Source organism: Mytilus galloprovincialis, chromosome 14 (assembly GCF_965363235.1).
Source record: "Mytilus galloprovincialis chromosome 14, xbMytGall1.hap1.1, whole genome shotgun sequence".
Classification (NCBI taxonomy): Eukaryota; Metazoa; Mollusca; class Bivalvia; order Mytilida; family Mytilidae; genus Mytilus; species Mytilus galloprovincialis.
Window position 1 is genome coordinate 54,137,821 of NC_134851.1, and position 16,627 is coordinate 54,154,447.

General features: G+C 30.9%; 1 protein-coding gene across 1 annotated transcript in view; it reads right to left on the minus strand.

The window, feature by feature from the left end:
* LOC143058270 (cephalotocin receptor 1-like) overlaps positions 1 to 16,350 on the minus strand; it is a 78,242-nt gene extending 61,892 nt beyond the window's left edge. Inside the window, exon 1 of the mRNA XM_076231745.1 lies at positions 16,177 to 16,350. The gene's annotated coding sequence lies outside the window, so the exon portion shown is untranslated. The remainder of the gene's footprint in view (positions 1 to 16,176) is intronic.
* Positions 16,351 to 16,627: the final 277 nt, after the last annotated feature.

Below are 16,627 nucleotides of genomic sequence, written 5' to 3' on the forward strand. Positions count from 1 at the left end.
TTTGGTGTGAAAGTTGTTTTTTAATTGTCTTAGATTGAATATTGACAGCTGCGCGTAATTTCCGGTCGTATTGTGTCGTTGAGATATTTTCTGTCTAATTGACGTATTGTCTGTTTTTATTCTTATTCACTATTTGATTAATTTAATGGTAAGGACTTTATTGGTGTGCTTTGATTTAATACTGCATCATCAAAATCTACCTAATATTTCCTAATTTGACGTCTTACAGACTTGTAAGAGTACAGTATAAAGGTCAGATGTTTATTTGAAAATATGGTTGATTTTATTGACTGATTTAGTACTAGGGGTTTATATACGTATTTACATTATAATTGTTTAACCGGTTTTTTTTTTTTTACTTTTGATATTTTTCGGTCTGAACATTAGACAAAATTACACCTTATTTATATGCACATCAATCACTTTGTGCACAAAGATCCATGTATTTCACGTAAAAGTCTGGTGAATATTTTACAAAGTTCAAATAAGAATCTGTTCTTCCAGTTTGTTAAACAATTTTGAGATAATATGAACTATAAAATGAAATTGATTGGGTTCTTTCAAAAATATACATTTTTGCATTGCAAATCTTACATATTTAAATATTTGTCATTGTAACGAATTATATCACATGGTTTTTATAGGAAAACAAAAGAAAAATCATGCAGATACCAAAGGGAGCAATCAGAATTCTTAAGTCGGACAACGCCATGAAAAATAAGACGAAAGATGAATGATAGTACATAAACCTCCGAAACTAAAGATAAAGCAGATTTAGCGTAGAAATTTATATATATTTAAATACAGATTGTTAAGAAAAAGTAAATATTAAGAGTGTTGCACACTATTGAACAAATCAGATAAGTGATCTTTTCTTAACAAAAACTAGTCGCGTTTATCATATTTATCGAATTTGATATGTTTTGTAATTTCCTGTAAACACGTTTACATTTTTTGTTGTAGATTATTTTGTGTGACTTTGCAGTCTTCAGTTTTCTAATTGATTTAGTGTATACTCTTATGTTATGTTTTTTCGTTGTCAGTTTGACAAGAATATTTTTTTTTGTGTCAAGGCTTTTTTGAAAGGCTTTTTATATCTTTCAGAAGCAAAGTAGTATATTCAAGCAATAATCAAAGCATGTGTATCAAGACTGAAGTATATGTTTTGGTGGTTTTTTTTTTCTCTTTTTTTGTCAAAGTGTTTTCAGTTTATGTTCGTCTTATGAGTTGAAGTGTCCCTTTGGCATCTTTTACCTCTCTCCTTTTCTAGCTAGATAATTTGTGAATTATTAAGAAATTAATCAAAATCAAATAACATGAATGGTGCTATTTATTATAAGTAACTTTTACGCCAAGTTTTTCAAAAGAGGTTTGTCATGGCATGTTTTATTGATCATCTATGATATGATTCTTAATACTTCAGTCTTTACATAGTACATGCTTGTCTTAATGCTTGAATATGCTACATTGCTTAACGATATTAAAAACCTGTCAAAAAGGCCTTGACACATACACATATTCTTGTCAAACTGACAACGAAAAAACATTAAACTTATGAATTTTATGTGCAATTGTCTTCCCCTATACTTTTATCAATTAAATATTAATATCTTTTTCATATCGCTTTGGTTTGAGTCCTTTTGTATCTGAATAACGTTCTTGAATTTGATCGCAAATCAAAAACAGCTATGTATCTAAAACGTAAGCCCAATGTATGCAAGCAGCTTAATATATATATGGAAAGGGAAATAAAAAGAATCCGAAAGTTTTCCGTGAAAAAAAGTGTAAACAACGGTTTGAACCAAAATCTTGCTACAACGCATAATGTCTAAAACTGATAGGAAAAATACATAAACCAGACACAGCCATTTTAATCTAAGAGAGCCTAACATACACATACATGAATATTCGCTACATTAAATCCAGCTCCTGTATATATGTGTGACATGTATTATAGCTTACTGTTGGTCAGATAATTAATTCATGAATTCAGAAAGATATTGCAGAATGTCATTTTCAAATCTTAGTTGGTTTGAGATTTTTGATAGTTTATGTCAAACACCATCATATAATTTCTACATTTGGTTATAACTAAAGAATATGATTTGACCTAGTTTTTCTTATGATTTCAATTTTTTTTTTTGGTTTTGTTCAGATGTTGATTCACTTACTTAGACCTATTAATATTTTCTTGTCATTATAACCAATAATTTATTATGAAAACATATGTGAGACAATGCGAAAACATATATTAGTAAATGAGAAGACAAATATGAAAAATGCTATATACATTATACGTCCCCAGTTTTTGTGGGGTTTGTGTTACTTAGTGTTTAGTTTTCTATGTTGTGTCTTGTGTACTATTATTTGTCTGTGTCTTTTCTTTTTTTTATCGATGGCGTTTTCAGTTTAATTTCGATCTATTTGTTTGACAGTCCCTCTGATATCTTTCGCTCCTCTTTGAGACGACGTAACTTTCGATTATTGGTTATTAATTATTCAAAAACAAATAAACGTAAAAGATCCTAAATGAGCAAAATATAAATAATCTAAACTAAATTTCAAAATTTGTAGATGCGCGACTATTTAATACCATAGAAACGAGTCTGAAAAGCTTCGACATTTGAATGCTGGCAATTAGTAATCGCCTTCATATGAACACATCAACAATTAGACCAATATTATAACGGAAGTACTTAGAGTATGTTTTACGACAACCTAATAAACTGCAACAGGAAAACGTCGATCTTATTAAATTCTATTGAAAAGAACAGAATATTCCGGAATTCATCAGATTAATCAGAGTTGAAGTTTAACAGCAGTTTTCGCATATTGTAAGAATTAAATATTTGAGAGAAACACATTAGTTTTTGAGTGCATAAAGATGCCATAATTTAAAAACAAATATAGGAATTAAATATATAGATTTCGAAAATTGAACAAATTAAGATTGTGCTTTGAGTGTTTCGTTTTAATGAGTATTAATCCTTTCGTTTGAATTAAAAATCACTATGTTATCCCTTGAAAGTGTATGAGCTGTAAAACGAGATTCAGGTTACATTCTCAAGATGATGAGAAGATGAAAAGAAAGCAAGTTAAATAAAAATGAAGTTGACTGGCCCAAAATAAAAGACGAATAGATTGATACCAGGTAACAATGTGAAAACAATATGAATCTAACTTTGTACTATGCTGACACGATGAGTCGGATGTTTAACGTACTAGTTCACACGTTAATAGTTCATGATATTAGGACATGTTCTCCTTCACGGACTCACTGTCCTGACTCCAGTTGATCCGTCTGTATTGTTATCCGTAAGTGTCGACTGATTAGCGGTGAAGCAACAAAAATATGTATTTTCAATTCATATGTATATCCGTCCTGGGTTAAACTTACAAACTACTGAGTTGATTATGTATCCGAAGTCTTATATGTTGATAAAACAAATTGAATAACGCATTATCTCAACAGCTAAATGAAATAATGTTGCTGATTCCGATGGAATCGTGGCTACCACTATTTACAAAATTAGGGTAATTATTCTTAAGTATCTTAGATATTATTCCGTTTGTAAATATTATTTAACTTGTTTTTCAAAAACGTTTAGCTCCGTACGACTAACAACACACCAATAATTACAAAAATCTCAATAAACTTCTTCCTTGTTTCCCTTATGAAATGAATAACGTCATAAGTGATTAAACAATATTTTGATAAATTGCTAATATTTGCCAAAAAAAATATTGTTTGAAATGCTTTATTATTGCTTTCTTGTCATACAAACGTCACATTGACTAATGTTTCACTAGTATTTCAAAAAAAAAAGTTTTTTTTGCATTTGAAAGTGTCCTTTGACAATAAATATCATCTATAACAATAATTAAGGTTTTTTTTCCATTATCACTTTTATCTGACTAATCTCGTACTAGAAAAGCAGATGCTTCACTGTATTTTGATATCTAAAACTATTTTAACAAATGTTCATCTATACACAATTTCTACATTTATATTAGGTCAAAACGAAATTTATCACATTGCATTTGAAACTTCTTTGTTTAATTATAAAACCAAAAAACTAGAAGCTGCTTAACTTAGATCATAGATTATCAAGATTTCTGTAAATACAAGACTAGATTATCATTTTATCAAAATCGTGCATCTGAATCATACTGATTCTGATCAATTATTAACTGCAGGACGGATTATTCCGGTACATTCCTTCAATTTAGGTATAAACTACACAAGAATACAACTAACAAAAAATGCCAATCTGATAAACACTAACTGTGTCTTCAGCATTCCAATGCCGAATGAGTGAAACAAGTCTATTTGTGAATTCTTTATGATACCGGCTGTTAAACTATGCTCGGACGATGAATGATGTTGTCATACATTCGGAATCTTGTAGTTTTATCGCTGTAGTGTCCATACAAACTGCATTTTCAGATACTACAGTATCTTATGAAATCCTTGCTAAACTTTCATTGTTTTACAAAGAAAAAAGTGTCAATTATAAATGTATGAACAATCTAAAGAGAATCGCTTCAAGCCACATTTTCCATTGATTATATGTCAAAAACAAGGGCAGGGACCTTTAATTTTTTCCCTGATTTGCAGGTTCCCTTATCTATATTTTATCAATTTATAACAGTCTTTTGAATATCTTGAAATTTTAAAACAGATGAGCGGTCATCCTTAATTGCATTAATTTTCAACCTCCCACAACAATGAATGTTAATAATTGGGTTTCCGTTTGAATTTTTTAAGTCATCTGTGTGCTGACAGCTCTTCAGTTGATTCAAGGTCATTTTACCGAATCAAGGTCATGTTACCATATGCATCCGTCGAAAAACACGTTATATGGAAAGGATGTGTCTTAATTAAGTAGATGAGATTTATAACCGGATTTGCGTGGTCAGCACTATTTGTCCCACCATCTGGTGTGGGAATATGTTTTAATTTGCTTTAAGTTATCACGTAACTATGTATTCAATTGTTCTGCAATTTAAACACGGGGATGCTTAAAAGTGTCAATTGCAAGAAATAAAATCTAAGAGAAAAGTATACACTTGAGGGAAACATGGATAGAATAAATAAAAAAAAATACATTTAGAAGGATTAATACCTCTCTTTTTCTCGAAAACAGTGTATTATTTGCGATTTTACTTTCTTTTTTTTTGTTCGTTCGTTATGCATCTCAGTTGTCAAGTAAACGTAAATTCTATTAACACACAAGAGAAATATATTAACAGAAAGACAACTATTAATAGTACACAATGTCAATTTCATTTGTTTCTCTGGAGGAAACCAGAGACATCATGGGATAATAATGACGATTGAACAGCGCGATTATTATATCTAATCAATCGTTAGTATCTGTCTCATTGAATGTTAGGGTGACGGTTTACAAAAACATCATATGATACGGTAATGAAAGGTAATGGTATAAAAAAATAAAGTAGAGATTTACTATTCTAAAAACTATGGGAGGAATATTAGTGAAATGAAACGACTGGACATAAATGAATTATGCAACTAAAAGTTAGCACGTAGCTTGTTCGATGTAATAAGTGTTCTTAAGGTTCTCGACACTAACATTCCTGCAAGTAAAAAAAAAGTTTCACAAACTAAGACAATATAAAACAATGTAAACCAGGATGACAAAGCTCATCTGAAATCTGATTTGTCGAGGTATTTGAGAAATACTTCATATATTATCTTATATTTTAGAATATCATTTATTCATTTCAAACATACAAATACCTACAAATTCTAAGCATGTATAAATGTCATATTGTAATGTTTAATTGGATATTTCTCTGTCTGTAATGTTCTTGCATTTATTTATACTGTATTCCTGTCATGTAGTGTTATCGTTTTAGTGTTTTATTTAACATTGCCATAAAAGCGCAATGTTTGGCTAGCCGCAAACCAAATTCAACCGACCATTTTTTCTTGAATTGTCTTGTACCAAGTAAGGAAAATGGCCTCTTATAATTGATGTGTTAACCTCAGTTTTAGTTTGTAACCCGAATTTGGTTTCCTCAATCGATTTATGACTTTAGAACAGCAGTACACTACTGTTGCCTTTGCTTATACTTAGCGGGAAAGGATTTTAATGTTGCTTCCTTTATCATGTACATATAAAAATTTAACTATTCAGAGTGGAGAAATATAGTAATACACGAGTTCTAGTGGTGGCTTTGTTTATCATATGATTTTTGTCCTTCCTTTTCAAAGATTTGCAGAAAGTTATATTCTTTCTATGTGACATTATCAGGCATGGTAGGCTTTTTCATGACATCACAATAAAAATTCATAAGAAACCAAAGAAAATCTGACGACATATTTTAATTTGATTAGGATGTTATATTAGAAGGAGAGAGGACGAAAGACGTAATTACACAAACAATGTTACCGCCTTTTCTGTAAGTGGTTGAATAATTAGTTGAGATCGACTATATCGCATGGGGAGACTGTATCATAATTACACATCCGGGTAAGAACAGAAACATCCGAAGTGTTATAAACCAACCGAAATGAAAAGAATAAGCCCAGGAAAATGGCGTAATTCTTGACAGTATATACATAGCATTCCTAATAAACACTAAAGAGTCACAAACTTTGAAAAAATACACACTTGATGTTTTCTGTTGATGTGTTTCAGTCACTATTTGATCATAGTCGACGATTTATTTATTAGCGATGCCCAAAAGCTGGAGCTCGAATAAGAATTGATCTAGAAATACTCCATATATGCAAGACTTTTTAGCTGACCTGAATTGTTTTGTGAATGATGTATACACCGTATAAGAAATAAATATTTAAAACAAAACATTTTTTGAAATGTGCAGGAAAAATATCTGTAAATGAAGAATAGGCACGTATTCCTATCGTTTAATTGTTATTTTTTATTTTTTGTTGATAAACATTACAATTATGTATGGTTTTAAAGGATTAAGAAAAAATCTACACATATAACGGGTATTGTCCGGGGGAAATAACATTTAGAGATGGACCAATTCTAGGACTGGTAATCCTAGTATTAATGTACAAAATGCACGTGTCGATTTTCTGACATTAAATTAGATTTTACTGTTTTATTTAGCAAATATAGTACTGATTTCAACAAAATCTCAATTAAACTCAGTTATGACGAAGTATTGATTAGACATGGTCACATAGAGAATGGTCCATATCATATATTTTTTTTATTTTATTGTAGTTTATCATTTTATGACCATGCAAATATCAATAGTTCATGTCAACAACGAAGGGTTGAATGATGGGCTATATATAAGATATAAGAGACCTGAACTGAATTATAAGCATGACTCAAAATAAAATGTGTACGTCCAGTTGTTACTAAAATATAGATTAAGGTTTTCCATAATACCATTGGGTGGTTATGGTAAGTTTGTGATTTTAGTAGCCGTCTTACCCACGGCGATGTTTAGCTTGTCGTGATGTGAAGAAATTTGTTTTTGAATTGTCTTAGATTGAATATTGACATCTTGGCGTCATTTTCGGTTGTATTGTGTCGTTGAGATATTGTCTGTCTCATTGACGTATTGTCTCTTTTTATTCATATTCACTATTTGATTAATCAAACGGTAAGGACTTTATCGATGTGCTTTAATTTGATTATTGCATCATCGAACTCTATCTTATATTCCCTAATTTGACGTCTCAAAGACTTGTAAAAGTGCAGAATAAAGACCAGATGTTAATTTGAAGATATGGTTGATTTTATTGAATGATACAGTACGAGGGGTTATACGTATTTACATTGTAACTGTTTAACCGATTTTATTTTATTTCTGGTATTTTTTGGTGCTGAACATTGTTTGTAAAATAACTAATATTGATTAATAAATACACATTATTTATATGTACATCAATCACGTTGTACACAAAGATTCGTGTATTTCTCGTAAGAAGTCTGGATAATATTTAACAAAGTTCCTATCAGAAAATTTTCTTCCAGTTTGTTAAACATTTTAAAGGTACTGCGAAAGACGGACGAAAGATACCAGAGGGACAGTCAAACTCATAAATCGAAAATAAACTGACAACCTAATGGCTAAAAATGAAAAAGACAAACAGACAAACAATAGTACGCATGACACAACATAGAAAACTAAAAAAATGGCAGCACAAAGCCTACCAAAATCTAGTAGAGATCTTAGGTGTTCCGGAAGGGTGAGCAGATCCTGCTTCACATGTGGTACCTGTCGTGTTGCTCATGTTATAACAAATCCGGTAAATCGTCTAATTCGGTAGGTCACATTCATGAAAGGAAGAGGATTGTAGCTACGACGTAATGAACATATCCGATATCATTTGTGAAACTTTTATTCCATAACGGTCAACCAACTCGTGATGGGAGCCGTAGACTTTACGAAGTGATTATTTCAACTTCACCATTTGGAACTCTTGGTTTGATAGCTTCCTTGTGAGCAGCAACCCTTTATCAAGAAATCATGATAGGGAATGCAAGCCCGGGAATATCATATCAATACCCGTATGCAGGTGCTGCTGGAATGTTGCTACTTAGAAATGGAAAGTTCACAATAGGAAAGCTGAAATCATCTCTTTTGTCGTAAAGTATTGTTTTCAACCGATCATCATTGTAAATTTCTAGATGTAAGTCAAGATATGAGGCCGACTTAACTGTATCTGTTGTATCCTTTATCTCAAGTTCGATGGGATAGATGTGTTCAACATGGTCACCAAATTTTGAATTATTTAGTGAAAGAACATCATCTATATAGCGGAAAGTAGAGTTAAAGGATATTGCTTATTTCTTAATTTTTTCCAAAGAAGTTGCTGTATGTAGTCAATCTCATAATAATAAAGAAAAAGTCGACAAGAAGAGGGGCACAATTGGTTCCCATTGAAATGCCGACTGTCTGTTGAAAAACACATCCTCCGAACGTAACAAATATGTTGTCAATCAAAAAATCAATGATAATTAATGTCAGTTTCAGAGAATTTTTTGTTTGCATTAGAGTCAGTGATCCTTCACAAAGAATAATTGATCCCTCTCTAAGACAACTATTGGTATCTACGTTGGCCATTCTTTTTCATGAAACAAAGAAATAAACCATAGGATGAAATTGATTGGGTTCTTTCAAAAATATACTTTTTTGCAATGCAAATCTTACATCTTTGAATATTTGTCTTTGTAACGAATTATGTCTCATGGTCTTCATAAGAAAACAAAACGAAACATATGAAGATACCATAGGAATCAATCAGAATTCTGAAGTCGGACGACGCCTTGAAAAAAGAACGAAAGATGAATGATAGTACCTAAACCTTCGAAACTAAAGATAAAGCAGATTTAGCGTAGATGTTCGTTTTTATTCAATCAAATATCGAAAAATATAAGTAAATATAAAGAGTGTTGCATATGGTTCAAGAAATCAGATAAGTGATTTGTTCTTTACAAAAACGTTCATATTGATCGTATATTATATTTGATATGTTTTGTTATTTCCTTAAGACACATTTACAATTTTGATGTAGGTTAATTTGTGTAACTTTGTAGTCTTTAGTTTTTTAAGTGGTGTACTTTATGAATCTTTTAGTATTTTTTTTAAAGTATTTTGTCATAACGATTTCAGTTTATATGTTGTCTAATGAGTTGAAATGTCCCTTTGGTGTCTTTTGTGTCTTCTTTTTCAGCTAGATAATATGCGAAATAATGAGAAATTAATCGAAATGAAATAATAATGAAGGCTTAAATTTATTTTCTTTAATACTCATAAGTTGCCTTTACGCCCAGTTTTTCAAAAAAGGTTTGTCATGGCATTTTTTATTGATCATCGATGATAAGATTCTTAATGCTTTAGTCTTGACATACATGCTTTTCTGAAGGCTTGTATATACTACTTTGCTTCTAAGAAATATGAAAAGCCTGTCAAAAAGGCCTATACACATAAACATTTTCTTGTCAAACTGACAACGAAAAAACATTTTACTTAGGAGTTTTGTGTGATACTGTCATCCTCTGCACTTTTATCCATTAAACATATCTTTTTCATATCACTTTGGTTAGAGTTCTTCTGTATTTATTTGAATGGCGTTCATTCTTTGATCACAAATTAAAAATAGTCATCAAATGTAAGCCATATTATTATTATTATTATTATTATTATTATTATTATTATTATTATTATTATTATTATTATTATTGAGGGTCATTGTGAAAACAGATATTAAGAAATGTGAAGGCAAATATGCAAAATGCTATACGATTATACACCCCCAGTTGTTGGTAAGGTTCGTGTTGCTTAATCTTAAGTTTTCTATGTTGAGTCTTGTGTACTATTTCTTGTCTTGTTTGTCTTATGTTCTTTTTTAGCTATGTTGCTGTCAGTTCATTTTCGATCTGTGATTTTGAATTACCCTCTGGTATCTTTCGTTCCTCTTATAGACGAAATAACGTTCGATAATTAGTAATTAATTATTTAAAAAAACAAGTAGATGCAACAAAACGTAAAATAATTTAAAAGTAGCAAAATATAAAAGAGGGAGGAAAGATACCAGAGGGATAGTCCAACTCGTAAATCGAAAATAAACTGACCACGTCAGGGCTGAAAATGAAAAAGACAAACAGACAGACAATAGTACACACGACACAATATAGAAAACTAAAGAATAAGCAACACGAACCCCACCAAAAACTAGGGGTGATCTCATGTGCTCCGGAAGGGTAAGCAGATCCTGCTCCACATGTGGCACCCGTCGAGTTGCTTATGTGATAACAAATCCGGTAAATAGTCTAATTCGGTAGATCATATTCATGAAAGGGAAGAGGATTGTAGTTAAGACGTAAGGAACATATCCGATATCATTTGTGAAACAGTTATATTGTATTCCATAACGGTCAACCAACTCGTGTTGGCGTGCGTAGAATTTACGAAGGCATGATTTCCAATGCACCATTTTGAACACTTGGTTTAATAGTTTCCTTATGAGCAGCAACCCTCTATCAAGAAAATCATGATAGAAAATGAAAGCACAGCAATATCGTTTCAATTAGGAGATATATAACCCGTATGCAGGTGCTGCTGGAATGTTGCTACTTAGAAATGGATAGTTCACAATTGGAAAGCTGAAATCATCTCTTTTGTGTAAAGTTTTCTTTTCAACCGACCATCATTGTCAATTTCTAGATGTAAGTCAAGGTATGAAGCCGACTTAACTATATCTGTAGTATCCTTTATCTCTTGTTCGATGGGATAGATGCGTTCAACATAGTCACCAAATTTTAAATTATTTAGTGAAAGAACATCATCTATATAGCGGAAAGTAGAGTTAAAGGATAATGCTAACTTCTTATCTTTCTTCGTAGGAAGTTCCTATATGAAGTCAGCCTCATAATTGTAAAGAAACAAGTCGGCAAGAAGAGGGGCACAATTTGTTCCCATTTGAATGCCGACTGTCTGTTGAAAAACATATCCTCCGAACGTAACAAATATGTTGTCAGTCAAGAAATCAAGCATTTTGATGATGTCGGTTGCAGAGAATTTTTTATTTGAATCAGAGTGATCATTTACACAGTAGAATTTATCCCTCCCTAAGACAAGATACTCGTATCGACGTTGGCCATTCTTTTTTAAGAAACAAAGCAATACCAACTCTTTCAATTTGTCTTTAAAAATATAGGAAGATGTGATGTGAGTGTCAATGAGACAACTCTCCATCCAAATAACAATATATAAAAGTAAACCATTATAGTTCAATGTACAACCTTCAACACGGAGCCTTGGCTCACATCGAACATCAACCTATAAAGGGCCCCAAAATATTAAAAAAATCTAAAAAAAAAAATCATCCATACTGCATTCAAAATTTGTGGATGCACGACTATTTACTTCCATAGAAACGAACCTGAAATGCTTCAACATTTGAATGTTAGCAATTAGTTATTGCCTTCATACGAACACATCACCAATTAGACCACCAATATTACAACGGAAGTTCCTTTAGGAGATGTTTTACGACAACCTAATAAAGTACAACAGGAAAACGTCGATCTAATTTAATTCTATTGAAAAGAACTTAATATTCCGGAATTGATCTGGAATAGATTAATCAGAGCTCAAGTGTAACAATAATTTCAGCATATTGTAAGAATTAAATGTTTAAGAAAAACACATCAGTTTTTGAGTGCATAAAGATGCATAATTATATAAAAAAAAACAGAAAACATTAAAGTAAATTGGAGAATTGCACAAATTAAGATAATGCTTATAGTCGTTTGAATAAGTATTAACCTTTTCGTTTGAATAAGAAATCAGAAAATTTTCTTTTGAATGTTGTTGAAATTTGAGGATTTTGTTTTCTTTTTTTCGTTATGCATCTGAACTGTCATCGTAAATTCTATTGACACAAGAGAACCATATACACATTTGAATGACGACTATTAATAGTACGCAATGTCAAATACATTTGTTTCTCTGGAGGAAACCAGAGACATCGTCAGATAGTAATGACGATTGAACTGGGCGATTTTTATGTCTAATCATTCGTCATTTATCTGTCTCATTGAATGTCAGGGCGACGGTTTAAAGACACATCATATGATACGATAATGAAAGGTAATGATATAAAAAAATAAAAGAGAAATTTACTATTCGAAAAGCTATGAGAGGACGATAAGTGAAATACAACGACTGGCCATAAATGAATTATGCAGCTAACAGTTAGCAGGTATTTCGATAGAATAATTTTATCAGGTTATTCGACACATAAATCCTGCACGTCAAACAATAACATTTCACGAAGACTATATCATACAATGTAAACCAGGAAGACAAACTTGCTTCCTTTATCAAGTAAATAATCCGAATGCAAGCATTTTCGTTTTTCTCTCTCCTTTTTTTCGAGTAATTACGGTAAGTGTGTGCATGTGTTTATGTGTAAAACCTTTTTTAAATAAGAACACTGTAGATATTAAAAGATTATCGTTAATTATCATGACCAAATTGTTTCTTCGTTTGTGCCGGTATGGCAAAAGTGAGAAAAGGAATCGAGTTGGTATGACCAATGACCATCTGTTCATCGATATTAAACTATGACGACGTTGTTAATTTCATTGACAACGGGCGCGTGCGCATTTAGTTTCTAGCGATTATTTTTCATATTACTCTACAGGGATGAGAAAGAAATTTCCAGTCAATAAGATTAAATTTCGAAAGATAGCGATACATATATATATATATATATATATATATATATACGTGTGATTGTAATCATATACAATCCTTTGGAAAACTCAAATCTTTGACATATACTATTGACAATGACGGTTTGAATAAACTTGATTGGAAGTAGGAAAATGAAACACTTGTGTTTAAGTAGTAAGAATCAGCATATTAGGGAGAGGGGATGCAAAAAACGATTGCTTGGTGAAAATGTAAATTTTACTTAAGTGAAAATTTTAAGATATCCACACAGTGTAGTGCATGTTAACACTCTCAAATAAAACTAAGTCGCAAATGTAACCTTTTAGAGTTATAATATACCAATTGAAATTACAATTAATGTAAATAAACCTAGGCCAAATATTGAGTGAAATCAATGTAGATTGACAAAAAGAAGCAAGACGTCTTAATACTATTAATTTTTACCTAGGAAAATTGTTAATTCAATGTTATCCTTCTCGTTGTCTATAAATAAAGATCTTTGCTAAATGTCACAGTTTTTAAGACTGGTTAACCACATGCATAAGTGAGGCATTAATTGTGTAATGGCGTCTATTTCATCGAAGACAATCCGAATGAATATGGTATCCGTCTATTAAACAGTTCAGTGTTATTTAAGGAATGACTGTAATATTTTTTCTGTCTATGAAGAAATAACATTAAAAATTTGGTGCTCACTGAATAACGCGCGTAGAGGGTTATTTAACAATGTGCACCACATTTTTTATGTTATTTCGAATAGACAGAAAAAAATATTACAGTCATTTCTTATAATTTAATTCTAAATTCCTTTTTAAACCGTAGAAAACCATGAAAAAACGTTGATGACGTCACGGTCACATGACTAAATTATGTCTATGGGCTCATGACAAAATAACGTCAGTCAATCAGAAGACGCGTTACATCCAAAATTAAATTATTTCAAAATAAATATAACAATCAAAAAGACATTCAGCAATGATTATTGACAATATCGTTTGTGTTACCTTAACATTAAATAAAGTGTAATTTATATATTTTTCTGGACACAATATAAATAACGCTGATACTCTGATCAAAATACTGATACTCTTGCAAAAAATTTTGTTAAATTTATGTAACTTATCGCTTGATTTTTAAAGATGATAAAAGAAAGCAGAAGATCTCTTCAATAAATAAAGAAAATCATTATGAGAAAAAAATTGGAAAAGAATAAAGTTCAATTCCAAAAGCAGTGCTACTTTTTTTTTCATAAAAAGGTACAAAAAAAATCTTATTGTCAAAATTTTACTGAATAAATACAATTTATTTTAAACTGCAAAGGAACTAAAAATACTATCGTTCAAAGTGAAAAATATAAATTCTTCAACAACGCTTCAACACTGACTGTTTTGGCTATTTTGACAAGCTTATGCAGTAAAAAAATATATGTCAAATTTCTTTTGTAGTAATCTTTAGGGAGTATGTTATAAATGTCCGGTATATAATCAGGATAACAGCCCATTTCATTACAAATTTATTGACAAAGGTAGGATGTATTGCAATAACACAAATAAGATAAGATTATGAACACTAAACATTTATCAAGCAACGCAACATATTACATTGATAAGACTATCAAGAAAATAGAAACACATTTGTTCATAGCATTTGTCTTTTAAACTGCGTTAAAACTCTGAATCTTTGTCAGAATCTTTTAATACATAAGGTATTTTTTTTTTTTGTTTTATCAGCTCTTAATCGTTTGTAACATGGTTTAGATTTAGATTTTGATTGATTGGTATTTGCTTAACACCGCATGAACAAAAAGGCTATATCGCAGCGAGAGCTTATTCAAATATTTAAACAATTTACATTAGACTAGATTTTGAAATATACTTACATCGACCATAAAACTTCGAAGAGTTTAACAGTTGTAAAATATAGACGTTCGGGAGATACCAAAGTAAACCTTAAAGGCCTAAGACAAAATACATTTGCATAAAAACGAAAAACGCAAAAACGACCAAAAAACACAAACAATAGTCTACAAAGACAACATAAATAAATTGAAGAATGAACAACACGATCCCAAACAAAAACCTGTGGTAGTATTGGGTCACATGCCCTAATGCTGTTTCAAATGTTGCACTCGCCGTGTTGACGCGCGTTTCGTCTACATAAGACTCATCAGTGACGCTCATATCAAAATATTTAAAAAGCCATACAATCACAAAATTGAAGAGCATTGAGGATCGAAAATTCCAAAAAGTTATACCAAGTACGGCTAAGGTAATCTGTGCCTGGGATAAGAAAATCCTTAGTTTTTCGAAAAATTCAGAGTTTTTTAAACAGAAAATTTATATAAATGACCACATTACTGATATTCATGTCAACCGGCTTTTAAAAGTAATTATGGTTATTAATCAAACATATCAGAAGCATATAAAAAAAAGAGAAAAAAACATATCAGAAGCACAAATGACATATAATGTGATGAAATTTGATTTCGATAAACTCATGAATAGAAGAAAACAAAAATAGGTCGTGCAATTGAACTTTACGGGATACTATTGTCAGCTGTTCTGATTTTCCTTTGTATGTGCAGATAAAAAATATAAGCCATATTACCATTACTTTTAACGATTTCAAATTAGTTATAGACACATATGTAAACACTAACAAAGACACAACAAAAAAGACCGCTAAGAACTTAGAAGAAAAGACTCGGAAAATACACCCGGATAATACTGTTTAATATTCAAAAAAGTCTTGCATTACACAAGCCAGTGTCAAATGAGAAAACTCAAAAATTTATTTTGAAAAATATACATGTTAATAGCAAATGAAATTTTGTAAATAAAATCCTTTTGATTTTGAACAGTAAATTAAAAAAGAGACACAACAAATACACTTTAAATCGGTGGATGGAAGTTTAAAACACTAGTTGATTAATATCAATTATCAAACAATAAACACGAAAGAATAAAAAAAACTTACCTGACTTATTAAATCCTGTTAACCCTTAAGTCGCTAATCTTGCATGATCCAACCTAGGAAAGTCATCGATATCCACTTGTCAAATCTCCTACACAGACAACAATATTTTCTTTTCAATATTAGTAAGAATTAATAAGTTCCTTCAATCAAGAATGTCGAATGGCAATGCTATAGCTATCAGTCGGAGACAGCTGATAAACCCAGTTAGTTTTCAATTAAGATACTGATCAGTCAATAATTAGTTATAAGTGAAACCGATTTTGATATTTGACATATTCTTATAAGAATTTATCAGTTATGAAACAATAAGACTCCAAGCAATCTTACTAGCAGCTTGAATTCATCAGAATGGCTTATGTTTTATTTCTCAACTTTGCTATTGAAGCAAAAACATCATCATAAATTATACCTATTTATTAATGAAATGAGAATCTACTACCAATTGTAAAAT